The following is a 17,151-nucleotide window of genomic DNA, read 5'->3' as shown; positions in this document are numbered from 1 at the left end:
AAGTTTAGTCATGATATTTCGAGAAATTCGTAAACTAAATAATTAGTTCTCGACTTGAAATTCTTGTCTATGCAAGCTAGTATAATTAGTTATGTGACAAACATTTCAAGGATAGAATAGTGGATATAACTTGAGAAATAGGTGGTTCAGTCTTCACCTACCTTTTGTTGATGAAGTTCTCCAAAAGCTTCGATTGATCTTCGCCTTCAAACGGTATAACACAAATGATGACTGGTTTATTTCTCAACTACCTCTATCCTAGACCGAGAGTTAACTAATTGTAGATTATAAATCAAGATATAGTTTTGACAACTAAATTTGATAACAATCTTGAGATAACAACACTTGTGAGTTTGACCGAGCAATGCTCTAACAACTATCGTTCTTCAATAGTGATTGTAACAGTCTTTTGCAACGTATAATTAAGTTTTGCAACATTTGGTTTATAACAGAAAGTCTTGAACGTCTAAAAAGCGTTGCAAATTCCCGTTTTTTATAAATTTTCATCCTCTTTACCATTTGTAAACACTTAGAGTCATGAATACATATTTTGAGCGTGTTTCCGACATAAGGAGCTAAGCTCCATTTCTGAGGCGACAGAGGAAGCCATTTTCCTAATAAAAAGTGGAATTTCTTATTCATTTAATTTGTACGATTCTTTTATGATTAATTGCTTTGATTAAAAAATTGATTTTAATGTTTTTTGTTAAGAAATTGTAACTTATATTGACGGTATATATATGCTTAGCCTAGGGTTTCTGATACCCTATGCTTTAGATTTACAAGTATTATTCTGAAAATTTACTTGTTGCAATATTTTAGAATCAAATTGAGTGGATAAATTGCGTAATTATAATTATCGAACGAAATCACTTTGAAAATTGACAAAATAGTGGAATCATAGCCACAATATTCGTTTAATCTTGATTTTACCTTTGTCTAAATTTTGCTACTTTTAGTTTTGAAGATTAGATTTAAAATCAACTTTTAAGAGTCTGAGCAACACACTTTTCTTATCAGTATCACAACCACATCGATATCCAGATTTTGTCAAAACCAGAATTTTGTAACCAGTTATTTGAATACTAAACATTGATACCCAGACCAACAACTAAATGTGAAAGACTCAGTTCGACTAGTATCTTGTTGCTTTCTTTAACAATAACTATTATATGCAACCGTACCACAAAAAGTAAACTTTAATTAAAACCCATCAATTAGCCTTTAGTTCTTCATATTCGTTACTTTACATGAAAGGGATAAACACAGTACTCTCCAATATGTGCCGTTCTAACACACTTAGGCCTTTTATTTAAAAAAACATTTTATTGCGTATAATTGTGTTCTTATACTATTCCGTTCTCATTAGTCTTTGGTTTGGGTTGTCTAATAATACTTTGACGGGCATTACACCATTTCCTACGAGAGTAGGCAAAATGGTAAAGTCGATGCAAATAGGTAAATTCGCATATTCGCTTATCAAGGTCAAGTCTCTATCGCTCGATAAAAATTTGACAGTTCGACGAAGTATGTACTAGCAACGACCGAGATTATGCCGCGTGTTCTTATCTGAACAGCTAAACGACTATATCATTCAACATTAAAAATTGATTTTTGTTCCTCTCTCGTTATATATATCCAATTTCAAACTCATTTCAACTCACACCTTCTCTATTTATACCTCTCAGGCATTTCTTATAATCTTATATAATTTTCTTCTAGTTTTCTACAATATGACTTCTGGTTCCCAACATCCACAAAGTAGAAACGAAGTTCGGGGATCAGGATTCATAGCATCAACGTGTACACGAGTTAATATCAATGGTTTCCAATAACAAGCTGTCAGTACCCTTGGGTAACACATTTCTCGTGAAGAAAAGACGAAACTTAGCTATCGTGAAAAAGTAAAAAAAAAAAATCGTGATTCAGGAGGGTTGTTAGGTCGTTTTTGTGTAATCAAGGATCAAGTGAACTTGCATGTTACTGTGATCATGCAAGCCAATGGAACCAAAAAGAGTGGTGAAAACGATCTTGATGTGGTAAGTACAATTATACTTTTTACTCAATTTTCAAAATTTAAAATTTCAATTATTGCGATCTTAAATAAATTTGTTTGTGAAAATTATAGGAATGAAAGTGTAGATAAAATTAAAAATACGACAAACAATTCCAATAAAATTGTTTCAATATCCTAAATCAATTGAACAAATATAATTCGTTTTTGTTAGAAAGTTTCCAACATGTGCCGAAAAATACCCATATTCTCCTTCTATAAAAAGTTCCCCATGCTCATGTTTTCCTTCTATGCGGAATTCTCAACCATTTCAAGTCGATCCACCGTGAAATCCAAATCTCAATGCTTCTAATACATTAGATTTAAAGATGTGGGAAAAACAGAAGCGAAGACAGAGAAAATTATCCCAAGAAGAATCTCAGTTTGGTCTTAACATGGCTGAATTCATGGATGGCCAACATTCAAAACAGAGACAGTTAATATCAGTTGACTGGAAGATCTTGAATAAGGCGATTAAAAAAACCGTCTTTCTTAAAAGAAAATTTTCAACAATTAGAAAAACATAAAATTCTTACAACAGGTGCAGACATAATAAATGTACAAACTTTATCTATGGAAAATGAATTATAACAAGTGAAAGAGACAAAGAAGATGAATAACAAAATCAATAACTGCTTAACAACCTCGATAAAGATGATGAAAATGATGCAATTCAACTAATTGGTTAATATATATATAATATTTGTTAGTTTAAAACTTGATAATAATAAATATATAATTTTTATATGATAATTATAGTACGAACTTCGAACTAAAATTTAGTTATTTTAACTAAAATATAATTGTCTGTTTCGAATTAAGAAAAAATGTATTAATAATTTGAAATTCTATTACACGATTAAAATGATAAATCATTCTAATTTGAGTTTTGCATATGTTTGCTTGATCTTGCAAACTCATCCTACATATGTGCTTTTTGTTTTTCTCTTAAACTCCTACAATTGTTTGTTTTGAATGTAATCAGTCATATCCGTATAGTCCATTGCAGGTAGCCCTCTTGACGCTTGAAACTCGGGCCTAAAAATTTATACTACCTAGCATGCTTGGAGAACTCTTAAATACACACCAAGTGTATGCAATCAAGACTACCCAGCATGCCTGGAGAACTCTTTTCCTTGTTTTGCACTAGTATTTTTCTAACATCTGCATCGGTTGGTTTTTGTAAAAGCGGTGGACTAAAATGATTAATTATTGTTTTGCGGAACATTGACAGATACTTATATGCAGTTTCTCTTTGCACACGAATGTATTCATTGGTGGAATCCGCTAGGCATCATAACCAACAATCCTTAAGGATGCAATTTATTTTTGTTTAAGACTATCACCTCTAATATTTTGTGCATCAAATTGATAATGAAATAAAGATTTTACCTGACAAAGCTAATCAATAATCTTTATTACCAAAGGTCGGGGCATGCAGAATCGACTTGGAAAAATTTGGTTAGAGTACACATGGTTGTGATAAAAATAATCGTGGATCAGCTTCTAAGGGTAAAACCCCCTTGAACGTCTATATTTTTATAAATACTTGCTTTGACTTATGAGATCTAGGTATCTCCCCAGATTGTAATCGCATCATAGTGGTTGTTAGTTGTCTATCCTAATCTTACTCATTATCAAGTTGTTGCATTATATGAACATACTTTGTTGTCCTTCATTAAACCTCGTGATATTCATTTGCGTCTCTTCAATAGTAGAATCCGTTAATTAAAAAGATAAAATAAATAAGTAAACGGAGAAATTTGTTTTAGAAATAGGTAGATAATTATAAAATGGGTTATTTAACGTCTGGTACCCAGCAAATGTCCAACACCTAGCTTTGGTACGTAATATTTGAAATATTAAGGGTTGGTACCCTGACCCGTTAGAGACTGTCAAGTTAAACCGTTGACCGACTTTATTATAATTTTCGTTATATACTTATGTTATTACATTATTTGTCGTAAGAAATATCGGCCAATATCGGCGAATATCGGCCAATACCGGCAATATCGGCATCTCGATGAAACACCGAAACCGATATTATCGGCGATACTACATTGCTAGCAACTACACTTCCTTTCTATTTTTTTTTTATGAATTTGGAAACAGTTGTTCTTAACAGACCGACAGAATAAACCACACGAAAACAAAATTCTAAAAATCTCTCACAATTTTTTTGCATGGATCTCGATGGGCCCGCCAGAGGACAGCAGGGGGCCACTTATGGTGGAGCGCACTGAAAATCTGTTAGAAGCGGTTTTCATGTGGTTTTCTTAGCTCGGTTTGTCAAGAATTTTTGATTTGGAAATACTTAGCTGGTGTGATTCCAGAGGAGGGAAAAAAGTATAATGGAAGAGACACAAGTTGGGAACCGAGCCTGTGCTTTGGTTGCAAATATGAGATTCGTTAGGTTACGATCCTGGTAAGATTCGTATGACGGAGAGCACTAGATTTAATTGCATACGTGTCTGGAGAGACTCTTTGTATGATAAGAGCAACTGCAGTGGTGCGATCATAACCAAAGACCAAAAAAAACGACCAAATTTAAGTTTAGTCCGTGGTGTTACACTAGGACGGAAGAGTAAATTTGGTCGCTAGGAAAAAGTATACACCAGGATCACATTATATGCCCGCCCCATCACCAGGGTCACATTATATGCACGCCCCATCAGCCATCAGGCGAACTTTATATGTACGCCTCATGAGGATCACATTATATGCCCGCCCCATCACCAGGATCACATTATATGCACGCCTCATCAACATGATCACATTATATACCCGCCCGGTGACAAACGAACATTATACATTCGCTCGACTATATATAGTTTTGGTCTTGGTCCCAGACCAAATATAGTCTGGAATTTGATTTTGGTCCGGCTTTTAGCCTTTATTCCGTCCCGCTGTGTCTCGTCTCTGGACCATAATTATAGTTTCGATCGTCCATTGTGACGCTCTAAGTAGATCAAATTTTCCGTTTTTGGTCGAGTACTTTCTTTTTTTGTACTTTATTCCCTTTTTGTAAGGGAGTCACGTCAACCGGGCCAGCCAGAGACTGAGAGAACGACGTTATTTAATTTTGACCATTGTTTTTAACCAAAATGTTACCCTTACAGCCTTACTAGTTACTGCTAGTGTCAAAATCACGAATTCACTTTTGTTTGCAAGCTGTTGGATCACTATTCACTAGTGTCAAAAGGGAATTTAGCCATTTAGGTAAAGGATAACCCCGACTTTGAATTGCATAAAACAGAGAAAATTATGGTATTTTTTTGTCAATGTGACGAACCAATGTGACCTCTCAACAATTGACCACCACTTTAATAATTTGTCTATCTACCACTTCCTAGTGGTACAGTTAATCTTTCACAGTCGACTACCATTTTTATGGTAATTGTAATTCCTAGTGGTACAGGATATCTTATATTATTAAAATTAAGCTGCAGTAGAAGACTAGTATTTTGACAGAACAGGAGTAAAGGAAATTCCATACCCCTGTGACAAGAGCTGCCATAATCTGATTTTCAAGTAAACAAAGATATACTAGTTTCTACCGTCATTATGGATGCTAAAGAAGTTTAATATATGCAAATTTAAATTGCATGTTAATTTTAGAGCGAAGCTCTAGAAAATTACCTATTCCGTGAAAAGGTGCAAATATTGTTCAACTCTTCATAAACTCGACAACAATGTGCGTGTTGAGAATCACTTGGATCGGCCGAGTGAGTTATTCAGAATTTGACCAATTTATCCTCCCTGGTCGAGTTAATAGAAGAGCACTAGTAGTCTGGGGTTAGGTCAGAGTTTAGGTTACCATCTTCTTTTCCCCTCCTTATTTCTTCCATTTATCTTGGTTTATTCTTTCATCTTCATCTAGTGCAAGGTTAATGTATCAAATCCGGATGGTATGAGTATTTACTTCCATTTATTTTTTTCTGTTTGATAGCAATTATTTCTTGTTTAAAACCCTAACCTTCTCTGTTTAAAACCATAATTTCGATCTTCTCCTTTAGATTTGAGGGGACTCAATCAAATTTGATCGTTTTTCTTTGGAAACTGAAAGAGAAATTGATCTATTCCTATCGAATTAAATTATATTTTGGAGAGGTCAAACTGATATTGTGTTTGTCCATCCTTCCTAGATTGGTTTCTAGTCTCTGTAGTTAGGTTGTAATACCCCGTACCAATTGACTACAGGGTGCAACAAATTAGATACAAATAAATTTGAACTGTAAAATCCATCCTTCATTGTTTGGTTTTTGGTCTGTGTAGTTAGGTTGTAAAACCCCCATATTATTAGGCCAATGCATTGTATTTTGATTTGTATATTGATATTGTAGGTATTGAAAGAATGTTTATATGAACGGTTAGGTGGTGACGACAACGATGTGGTTAATGTTATTTTCTAGTCCGGGCGGGAGATTTAGCGACCGGTCAGGCGATAAACCATGTACAACGGTGGTGTGAATATGCTTCTAAAAATGTCAAAATCCATATATGTGGTTGAATTTACCAAGATGGTGTATCAGTTGTTCCGCCTTAAAGCTAAATCTATCACACAAGCAAAGAATTTGCCGAATGATATAATGCAGTATCTTGGTCAGTTGATTTCAAATCCTATCATGCTTCTACATTTATTTATAATAATTCCTCTTGGTGAAGGAAGCGTTTTGAAGTTCTTTTAATGTATATTTGGTCCCGTTATCTTATATTGACAAGTTCGCAACAACAACTTTATCTTGTAGCTCCCAACTAACCTACTGTAATAGATATAAGTCATTTACCACTTCTCCTCGTACACTTCCATTCTAGAATTTGATGCATTAGAACGAACATTATAATAAGTTTTCATCTTCTAACTCTACCATGGTAATACATGTCTCCTTATAAGATATATTTGGTAGTGCTTGTGGATATAAACGCATGCCTAAAGTATCAATTTCATGAATGATCAGCTGCATGTTCTTATGATGGCTGAGGAGCAGACAGATTGTCGTGGGGCGGAGAAAGGAAGGTCTTATCATATTTGTGTTTTTCCTGAAATACTGTGGTCGAACCGGATCCAGAATATGGTGGCTATGAGGTATATATTGTTGCTTGAATCCCGAGATGAAATCCTCAAAAACTATCGGTTTCTGTCTCAAGCATAGTGGCTGATCCTTGTGGCATCATGATGTCATCATGAGTTTGGACAAATTTGTCTCCGAAAGTTTAGGTATTATTCCTTTTTATCATAAAAAGCTCAACGTCTTAAGAGACTATGTGCACTTTTTTTTCTTCATTTTTTTGGTTGTTCATCAGCTATCTTAATTTGGATTTGCAGCAACTCTAATGGAGAATTCATATTTGACCATTCTTGGGTTGATGCCTACTACAGGTGTGTTGTACCATATCATCTAAAACTACAGTTTTGTGAGCCTTTTACTCGATTAGCTAAGGTACTAGCAGTTTTTCCATGTGTTGTGTTCATACTAATATACAATTTATATCCCAAGACAAATATGGGATTCTCGTCAATATTTCACAAGTGATTCATAACAACAATTAAAAAATTAAGGTCTAATTGTTTTTTACTATTCATATCGATCAAGAAGGATTACGGTTTTTAGCATCCAACTCCCTTCGCATTTTTAATATGCATGTATATTGCTTCAACTGCATCATCACCATCATATTGTAGTCCCAACTCACTATGCCTGACACCTTTTACCATTGTTGTTCAGCACGAGTACCGCTATTATTGTTGAATATTTGTTATCCATCTGATCTATATGAAAATATGCTACAGGTGATATCTGCCACGCATGGTTGGGTTTAAGAGGAAGCGTAGATGGTATTCATGTTGCTGTTGCCGATTGAGGGGTTATCATCAGTGGAATGAGTATATGTGCATGTGAATGCTTTGCTCAATGTTGTGACTGTTGGCTAGGATACTAGAATGAGTTATGGCTTCCCCAATGTCTTTGTATAGGTATGCTTGGCCAAATCCAGACAACCTTTGTCAGGTTGAGCGTACTATATTACCTATTAATGGTGTACACATCAATTTATAATGTTAAATTCATTTCGAAATTTAAACACAACACTTAAATCATGAGGCTTATGTGGAACAAGTGGGTTCTTGTACTGTGAACACATTTTCTCATATTGCCCGTTTAAATTTAGACGACAAAAGGCCCACGAGGCATGTTTTCTTTACAAGATAATCTGGGTTCTTGTAAAACATCTTTTCTTTTCATTGCACAACAAACAATTTACTGAATAATAATATGCTCTTCGATTGAAACTTAGAAAAACTTACCCAATTTTTTTTTATACTACCCGAATATTAATAACATAATCTTCCATTGGACTGGTTACCTAGTTAATTTGTACGACCTTGAAAGTCACGTACCCATTACAATTTATAGTACCCTGAAAGTAAGGTACCCATTTAAATTTAGACGACCATATTAACGAGGTACTCAATTTATTTTATAGGCTTGTTGAAACACAATATGCACTACTTTGTAAAACTGAAGCAGTAGAACGGTAGATGAATCGTTTTGGGTATAGAAAAATGCTCTCCCCTCTCTCCTCTTTCCTCTGTCTGAATTTTGTTTCCCGTCCGTCACTTCCTAGCCGTTAGCCAGTGTCGTTTTCTCCCAACGGCTAATTTTAACGGTCAAATTTCACCGGAGTTCTCATCGGAAATTCAAAATCTCTCGAATTAGTTTTGCTTCTACATCCTTCTGTTGCAGTAACTCCCTAATGGTCTAATCTTCTCCTTCTTCTCTGATTTCTATGGTTGTTTTACCTTTTTCAAACCATTTCAATCTCTCATACATCAATCATTAAAACTGCTCAGATAAAGAATATCACAATCATCGCAAACTTAACAGGAATCACATACAACACCAATTACACAAATCACTTCAACAATACCCAAATCACCAGTTACCTCAGGCTGGAAGCTGGAAGTTCCCCTTCCAAGCAAAATCACCAAAATATCACATAATCATCAACAATACTCAACTCACAGATGTAATCATGATACCCACTGTTCTCAACTTCAAGGATTTGAAGATAAACTTCAATTCAATTATAGCTCTATTCAGTCACAGTACCTCTTCTGCAAGGCATTCTGCTCTAGCTAAGACTGGAAATTACTCTCTTAATCTTAGACTTAAAAACCCTCACACCAGAACTGTCTTCCTGAAGATTCCCCATAGTGGCTGCTACAATTGGTACTTCTATGGTATTGATACAGATTCAATATTGGACTTTAAGGATTCACTTGGTTATATTCTACAACAATTTCACTCTCTAGCACTGAGGTTCTTAGGTTGTCATGATTCATGGGTCAACTGCTGGATTCCTGCAAATCCTCATTTTGGTATGTATATGTCTACAAATTTGGCTCCACCTTCTGGGGGTAAGATTTTGACTCACTCTTCTCATTTCAGTGTTCTATACTTACTAAAACATTTTATAAGCAGATTCCTCTCAAATCATGCTAGAAATTCACCTATATCTAGTCCTTTCTATAAATTGAACCAATGTACTACTCAGGAGACCTTCCCCTTATATGCTTACTGGTTCTTCTATAACACCTATCTAGCTATTGTTGAGATACATTGCATAATTGTTTCAAGCACTAAAATTTATAACATGCACATTGAATTAACCATAAGAAAACCAAATTTAAAACCCAACACCACTTTGTTATGCATTTCTGTAGCATGGCACCAACCAAAAAATAAAACTATTTGTTTGTCTATTACTCCTCACGTCACTCTGAGCAGTTTATTGAAGCCTACCTGGCTAGAAATTTCTTGCATCTCCAGATGCACTGGCCACATCCTTTACAGCTCTAGACACTGCAGCTCTATACACCTGCGCTACAACCCTTGCATCATCTCCTGGTGGCAAAGATCCGCCAGCTGGAATTTCAGGAGGTTGAGGTATCTCTCCACGCATTGCACTGGCTTTAGCAGCTCTATATACTTGCGCCACAACCTTTGCATCAACCCCTGGTGGAAAAAGATCGTCTTCTGGTACTTCGTGCGGATGAGTTACTTCGCCAATTCCTGCTTGGGATATTTCTGCCACATATGCAGCCATCTGCCTAAGTGCTGGAGCAAGCACGAACAGGTTAGGGAAGAGTACCTTGTCAGGAGTAGGAGGATGAGTATCATTAATATGAATTTGAGCTTTGACGTCGTCAGGTATTGGGGCTGCAAAGAACCGCTGACGAGAACCCCCACACACAATCCTCTCATCACCCACCAGCACAATCCATTCTTTCACCACTTGTCGGCCTCGAGTGGGATGAAGAGAAAACAGAACCTATCCATCCTTGACGCCAAAAATATGCCCATTTTCGATACGCCCTCGCTCGACATTCTGTTGTTGATTCCCATCCTCGATAACTGCATGCACAATCCTCTCACCTCCAGTTCCTGCACTGCCAAGATTCACAATAGAACTGTAGTGCAGTTGATTCTCATGTATACCAGTAAAACCTTCACACACCCTTGCAGTACCACCCTACAAAAATTTCACACCAAATATCAAATTTTACTCAAATTGTCCACCCATTCTAGACTCATAAGCCTTAGAACACAAATCATACTCAAAACTAGATCGAATCTCAGAAAAACAAACCTGACGCGAAGGCTGACTGACTCGGGCACTTTTTGGCTCTCCCTGATTAGCACCTTGGGATATCTGATCACCTTTCATTGCTTGGAGATTCAAAGAGAGTATTTTTTTGGGATATCTCTTAGACAGGAGGAAATTGCAGTGTTAACTGATTCTTCTCAAGGAAAACTGAATGAGAAACTGAAAGAAATTACCCTCTCTGCGGTTTTATTTGGGCTGGGAAGAGCAACCGTTATTCAATCTCAACCGTCAATTATCCAAGGTGGCACCCATCTCTAAATATTGGTCTTGCAACTTGATGCGCATAATTAAGCCTATAAGCTTCATACTTTTGCCTAGTACAAACAAAGATCTACCATTGGTCCATGCGAAGCGGCAACAAACACTTGGCAAGAATATTTTGACCACACTAGCGGGTCAAATCCTGAGTAAAAGTCCATGGGACATACCCATGAAGTCCGACCCGATTAAAGCACACTCTCAGACTGGGTTGGACCAATTAGACAATCTGACTCGGAAGCACCCTTTACTTTTATCCAATCAGATGCAAGCTGAGTCACATTCGAAGGGGCCAACTATGGTCTGGTGGATGACAACATTTCTTACTCCAAGCACCCCTCAAATCATAATCAGTAACAAGGTAAATATGCAACACGAGGGAAAGGTAAAAATTCTTCCACTTATCTCGAATTCTGCTATCACTAATGCATCAAAAACTATTTTTTTGAATCTGGACAGGTCTTAGTCCTCAGTGCCATTATCCATGGTCGACCAAGTCAACAAGGCCATAGGTGCCAGCATCAAGAACAAGTACGCTTGTATAAGATTCTTTACTGCTAAATTCATCTTGTTCAATTACGACAAGGCTCTTTATCAACCTGTGAAAAAATTTCAAATTAAAGTTAGTTACATCACTCTCATATACCCTGACCTCTCTCACAATCCCCTCAACCAAAAAATCCAATACCCTCACTTCTATATCTCCCTCTGTTTCAAATATACCTTAATGGCCTCTTCTTCAACTTCAAACCCTCCTTCCATTGATAACCTTGTCAATAAAATGAACAATGCCCTTTCAATTCCTGAGGATTTATTCCCCAAAGTCTTTATCAACTCTGAAAATATTAGAACTAAACAAGCTCAAGACTGGAAAGGCTGTTTTATTGGCAAACTTTGTAGCAATATCTGTTTTCAGACTTCAAGGGTATGCAATTTCATCAATGCTCACTAGGAGATGATTGGTAGAATTGAAGTTGAAATATGGAATAGAAGAAGAAACTTTTACATCATCAGAACCAAAAATGAAGAAGATTACTCTACTTTGGGAGATGGAGGAAGAAGAGGAGTTTTTGATAAGCTGATGGTCTTAGTAGGGGTACCAGCAATGGGTACTGATCTCATTGATGAAGAATTATTTTCAAAGGTTATGATCTGGCTTCTAATCAAGAGAGTTCCCTACCACATCATTCAAGACATCCCAAATATCATTCAACCAATTAGGGTTTTTCAAAGATAAAAAAAACAGATGGAAGAGACAATTTTGAGAAGAATGTGGAAGTCAAAGTTACTATCAATGTCACTAAAGCTCTCAAGTTTGGGGTAGAAGCCTTTGAAACCCCCACCCTATCTCACTGGTTGGAATGTGCCTATGCTCTCAATGGAATTAAATTCTGCAAGGTTTGTAGAATTATAGACCATCCAAGCCCTCTTTTCCCTGAACCTCCAAACCAAAACAACCCTGATTACACTCATTTACCAACTCCCCAGCCAGCACCTAGACCCATAACTCCTAGACAAAAACAAGTTCAAGATGGAAAAGATCTTATTCATATGCATTATTCTGATGCTGATGTTGCTGCTGTGTTTGAAGCAAAGATGAAAGTTGCAAAAAGATTAGAACTTGAAAAATCTATAGCAAACATGGCTTCTACATCCAACAGAAACATCATATTTGGTGCTCAACCTCATCATGCTGAAGCTCAAATTCCCACTTCTGAAGAACAAATTTCACCACAGCCAGATGTCTTAGCTTGTCAAATCAAACACAAAAGACTAGATTTGGCTAAAAAATTAGTTGGAGCTTACAAGAAAAAGCTTCCAAAATGGAAAGCTGCTGCCAGAACTGCTCCCATCAGCAACAACTCCTAGAGCAACAATGATGAAGATACAACTCCTGGTGATCTAGCTGCAGCTGAGCAAATATTCCAGTCATTAAAACTCCAAAATTCTTCCCCACTCATTCCCTTCCCACCTTAGCTCAGATAAAAGAAAATATGGAAGCAGAATCCTCTAGGAAGAAAAAAGCTGCATGGAAAGCTAAGAAAAAGGATCATACCTTTGAGACCCACAATGACACTCCTCCCAGCTCCAATTCTAGCACTTTTTCAGACTCCAAGAGAAAGAAGGCTACCCCGAATACTGCAACTGCTTCCCCCAACAACTTTGAACTGGCTGGTGCTAAAAGATTCAAGGATTAGACTGCTGCAAACCAGTATCTCAACTCCATGACTAATGGTACCTTGGACTGCTCTGCTGGTACAAAGGTAAGCATCCTCACTCTAGTGATATTCTGTTGCTTGTTTCATATCACTCTTCATAACTTTGTGCAATTGTTGATCCAGTTATACTATGATAGTATAACTAGAAGACTCACTTCAATATACCCTGTTGTTTCCTATTTTTGGCAATTCTTCACCTCCCTGGCTTGGAATTGTCAAGGATTAGGCACAAGGGATGCTAAGAGATACCTAAATGACATGCTTAATAATATAAATACTGATATCATATTTCTGTCTGAAACTAGACAAACGTATGATAAACTTAAGAAAACTACGCTTGATTTAAGAGTCAATAATTTCTGGTATGTTAATCCAGGAGGGGCTAGTGGCACAGCTGGTGGGATAACATTGATATGGAAAGGCAATCTAAATCTAGAAATATTAGAGTGGTCCAAAAAACATATTAATACTGCAATCAGCAATGCCAATACTCCTACTTGGCTATTCACAGGCTATTATGGCAATCCTTAAAATACTAAAGCCAAGTTAAATTCTTGGACCTCTATTGAGAATACTGCTGCTTCTCATAAGCTTGGTTGGTCATTGGGGACTTGAACTTCATCCTGTATGATTCTGAAAAGTTCAGTTCAGTTCCCATTGATAATAATGAAGCTGCTTTATTCAATGCTAAGATACAATCCTTAGATCTCATTGATCTTGGTTTCACTGGTTTTCCTTTCACTTGGTTAAACAATATAAAAGGTCATGCCCTTACTGAGTAAAGACTGGATAGAGGTCTAGCTAATGACAGTTGGATGGACATCTACCCAAACACTACTATCACTAATATGCTAGCAATTGGTTCTGATCACCACCCTATTCTATTAAATTCTAACACTCACTGGAAGAATGGTAAGATTCCCTTCAAATTTTTTGGTCCTTGGTTAGATCATGTTGACTGCAGGAAAATCATAGCTGAATGCTGGAACAAGTCTATACCAAGTTCAAGTGCATTCTCAATTGCCAGAAAGCTCAAAGATATCAAGCTGCAAATCAGAGTCTGGAACAAAGAGGTGCATAGAAACATCAAAACCAACATTGAAGAGTGCAAGCAACATTTAACTTGGTTACACACTCATTATTTCAGAACTGACAGAGGACAAGCTCTATCTGATGCCAGAAAACAGCTTAAAAATTGGCATGACATAGAAGAGAAATTCTGGAAACTAAGAGTAGGGATCAACTTATTAAGCTGGGAAATCAAAATACAAGCTATTTCCACAGAGCCACAAAGAGCAGAACAAGAAGGAACAAGATAGAAACTATTCAAACTGAAGAAGGAAGTTGGATTACTGAACATCAAGAGATTAAATACTGCTTCACCAACCATTTCTCTCATATGGCTACAACTCAAACAACACAACCCTCTACTGAAATAATTAATCTCATACCCCAAACCATAACTAGTGAAGACAATCTCAACCTCAATAGAAAACCCGAGCTTGCTGAAATCAAAGCCATCTTATTCAGTATGGCAAATGACAAAGCACCAGGACCAGATGGGTTCCCACCAAACTTTTTCAAACTCAACTGGGATATAATTGGAAAGGACATTGTCTCCATGGTTCAACATTTCTTCCAATCTGGTCATCTGTTAAAAGAGATGAATGCCACATTCATAGCTCTCATACCCAAAATTAATAAGCCCACTTCCCCAAGCCATTTCAGACCTATCATCCTTTGTAACACAACCTACAAAATCATCTCCAAGATCCTAGATCAAAGAATGAAACCTCTTCTAAACAAAATCATATCTCCATACCATTCTGCCTTTATTCCTGGAAGGCAAATATCTGACAATATTGCTATAACACATGAAATCATCAACACTATGAGGTCTAAAAGAGGAAAAAAAAGAAACTCAGGCACTATGGACATAAAAATTGATATGGCAAAAGCTTTTGACAGAGTAGACTGGGGATTTCTAATGACAATTATGAAGAAAAATGGATTTGATGACCAATGGTGCCACAAGATCAACCAATGCATATCAACACCTACATCAGCTGTCCTAATCAATTGATCCCCTGATAAATTCTCCAAACCTTCAAGAGGTCTCAGGCAAGGAGACCCCCTTTCACCTTATTTGTTTTTATTCTGCATGGAATCTCTCTCAAGGACTCTTCTACATGTTGAGGAATTGGGCATCATCAATGGAATAAAAAGATGCAAAGCTGCTCCTCCTATCAGTCACCTATTATTTGCTGATGACTGTGTGGTATTCTGAAAAGCTAATCCAACAGAAGCTCACAATATTATGCAACTCCTTCAGATCTTTGGCAGTACTTCTGGGCAACTAATAAATTTTCACAAGTCTGGAGTTTTCTTCAGCAAAAATACTAATCCTGAACTCATTCCTCAAATCAGTACTAATATGGGAGTTCAATCCTTCAACTAGATGATAAATCTGTTTACCCATAGAAGCAAAATCAACTCCTTCAAACCTGGAGTTGACAAATTGAAGCTAAGATTCACTGGATGGAAACACACCCCCTAAATCCTGCAGGCAGAGAAGTAATCATCAAGTTTGTCACCTTATCTGCTTGTATCTACCAAATGAACTGTTTTAAGGTTCCAAAGAAAACTTGCAAGGATATCAACAACTTACAAAGAGATTTCTTCTGGGGAAAAAATATAGAAAACCCCTCTGGGTATTATCCTAAGGCTTGGACAGCAGTTTTCAAGCCAAAAGATCAAGGAGGTCTAGAATTCATGAATATGGAACTGTTCAACAGCTCTATGATCACCAAGATAGGTTGGAGACTTGAGCAAGATAAAGAATCTCTATGGTACAAGCTTATGGATGCTAGATATCTTCTAGGCAGAAATGTTCTTAACATGGATACAAAATCAAAAGATGGAGATTCTTGGATATGGAAAGGAATCCTAGAAGGAATAAGCAACATTCAACAACACTGCTCCTGGAAAATTGGTAATGACAGAAGAATTCAGATCTTGGAAGACATTTGGATACCAAACACTAATACTAGACTTCAAAAACCTCAACACTGCCCACACCACATCAACAAGCTAGACTCTTTACTTCTACCAGATGAAAACTGGGATGAAACTCAAGTATCAAATCTATTTAGTATTGAGGAAGCATCTATGATTATCACTCTAAAGACCCATCCAAATGAAAAGGATAGAATTAGCTGGAATTTCAATGACACAAGAGTTTTTTCTGTCAAGGAGCTGTAAAAGGCAAAAACTGACCATCTCTACAGAAATGATCCTCCAACTGGCAATTGGGATGCACTATGGAGCATGGATGTAGCTCAAGCTATCAAAATCTTTCTTTGGAAATGTGCTCATGGTATTCTCCCCACAAATGCCATAACAGCCAGCATACTTCACTACATTAATCCAATATGCACTGTCTGCAATAGTGGGGAAGAAGAAACCATGTCCCACATGTTCCTTAACTGCACCACTGCTACTCTAGTGTGGAAGGAAATTCTTGGCAATTATCACTCTATTTGATAACAACACTATCTTTATAGATTGGCTGAATTCCTGGTTCCAACTGGGAAATATTGATTGCAGCATTTATGCCACTACATGTTGGTATATCTGGAAAGCCAGATGCGACTTTATCTTTAAACAAACTCAGCTAAATGTGGGAGCTATTGTTCTCAGAATCAAGCAGCATCTATGCAATCACAACAGAATACATGCTATTTCTGATCACATTCTGAACAACTTCCCTCTATTACCAGAGGAAGTTGTTATTGAACTGCAAGCTGGCAATTCTAGTTACAATTGGAATGTTGAAACAGGATTTGGAAAGCATGTATGTATATGCACAATATATGATTCTGAAAACTCTATCTGTCACACTGCACTAACTACGACAGATTTTGCAGGAAACACCATTGGATCTAGAGGATATAC

The 17,151-nt window shown here is 36.7% G+C and overlaps 1 long non-coding RNA gene across 2 annotated transcripts; it reads left to right on the top strand.

Moving 5' to 3' along the window:
- The first annotated feature begins 5,853 nt into the window (after positions 1-5,853).
- LOC113361443 lies at positions 5,854-8,131 on the top strand. Of its 2 annotated transcripts, none has more exons than XR_003365120.1 (5): positions 5,854-5,961; positions 6,397-6,655; positions 7,012-7,271; positions 7,380-7,433; positions 7,845-8,131. It is a non-coding gene; the product is annotated as an uncharacterized LOC113361443 (long non-coding RNA). The 2 variants fall into 2 exon arrangements; XR_003365121.1 differs by having other exon boundaries at positions 7,380-7,494.
- Positions 8,132-17,151: the final 9,020 nt, after the last annotated feature.

The sequence above is a fragment of the Papaver somniferum genome, chromosome 3 (genome assembly GCF_003573695.1).
Source record: "Papaver somniferum cultivar HN1 chromosome 3, ASM357369v1, whole genome shotgun sequence".
Lineage (NCBI taxonomy): Eukaryota > Viridiplantae > Streptophyta > Magnoliopsida > Ranunculales > Papaveraceae > Papaver > Papaver somniferum.
The sequence above is the reverse complement of the archived record's forward strand: the minus strand, read 5'-3'. Positions and strand labels throughout refer to the sequence as shown.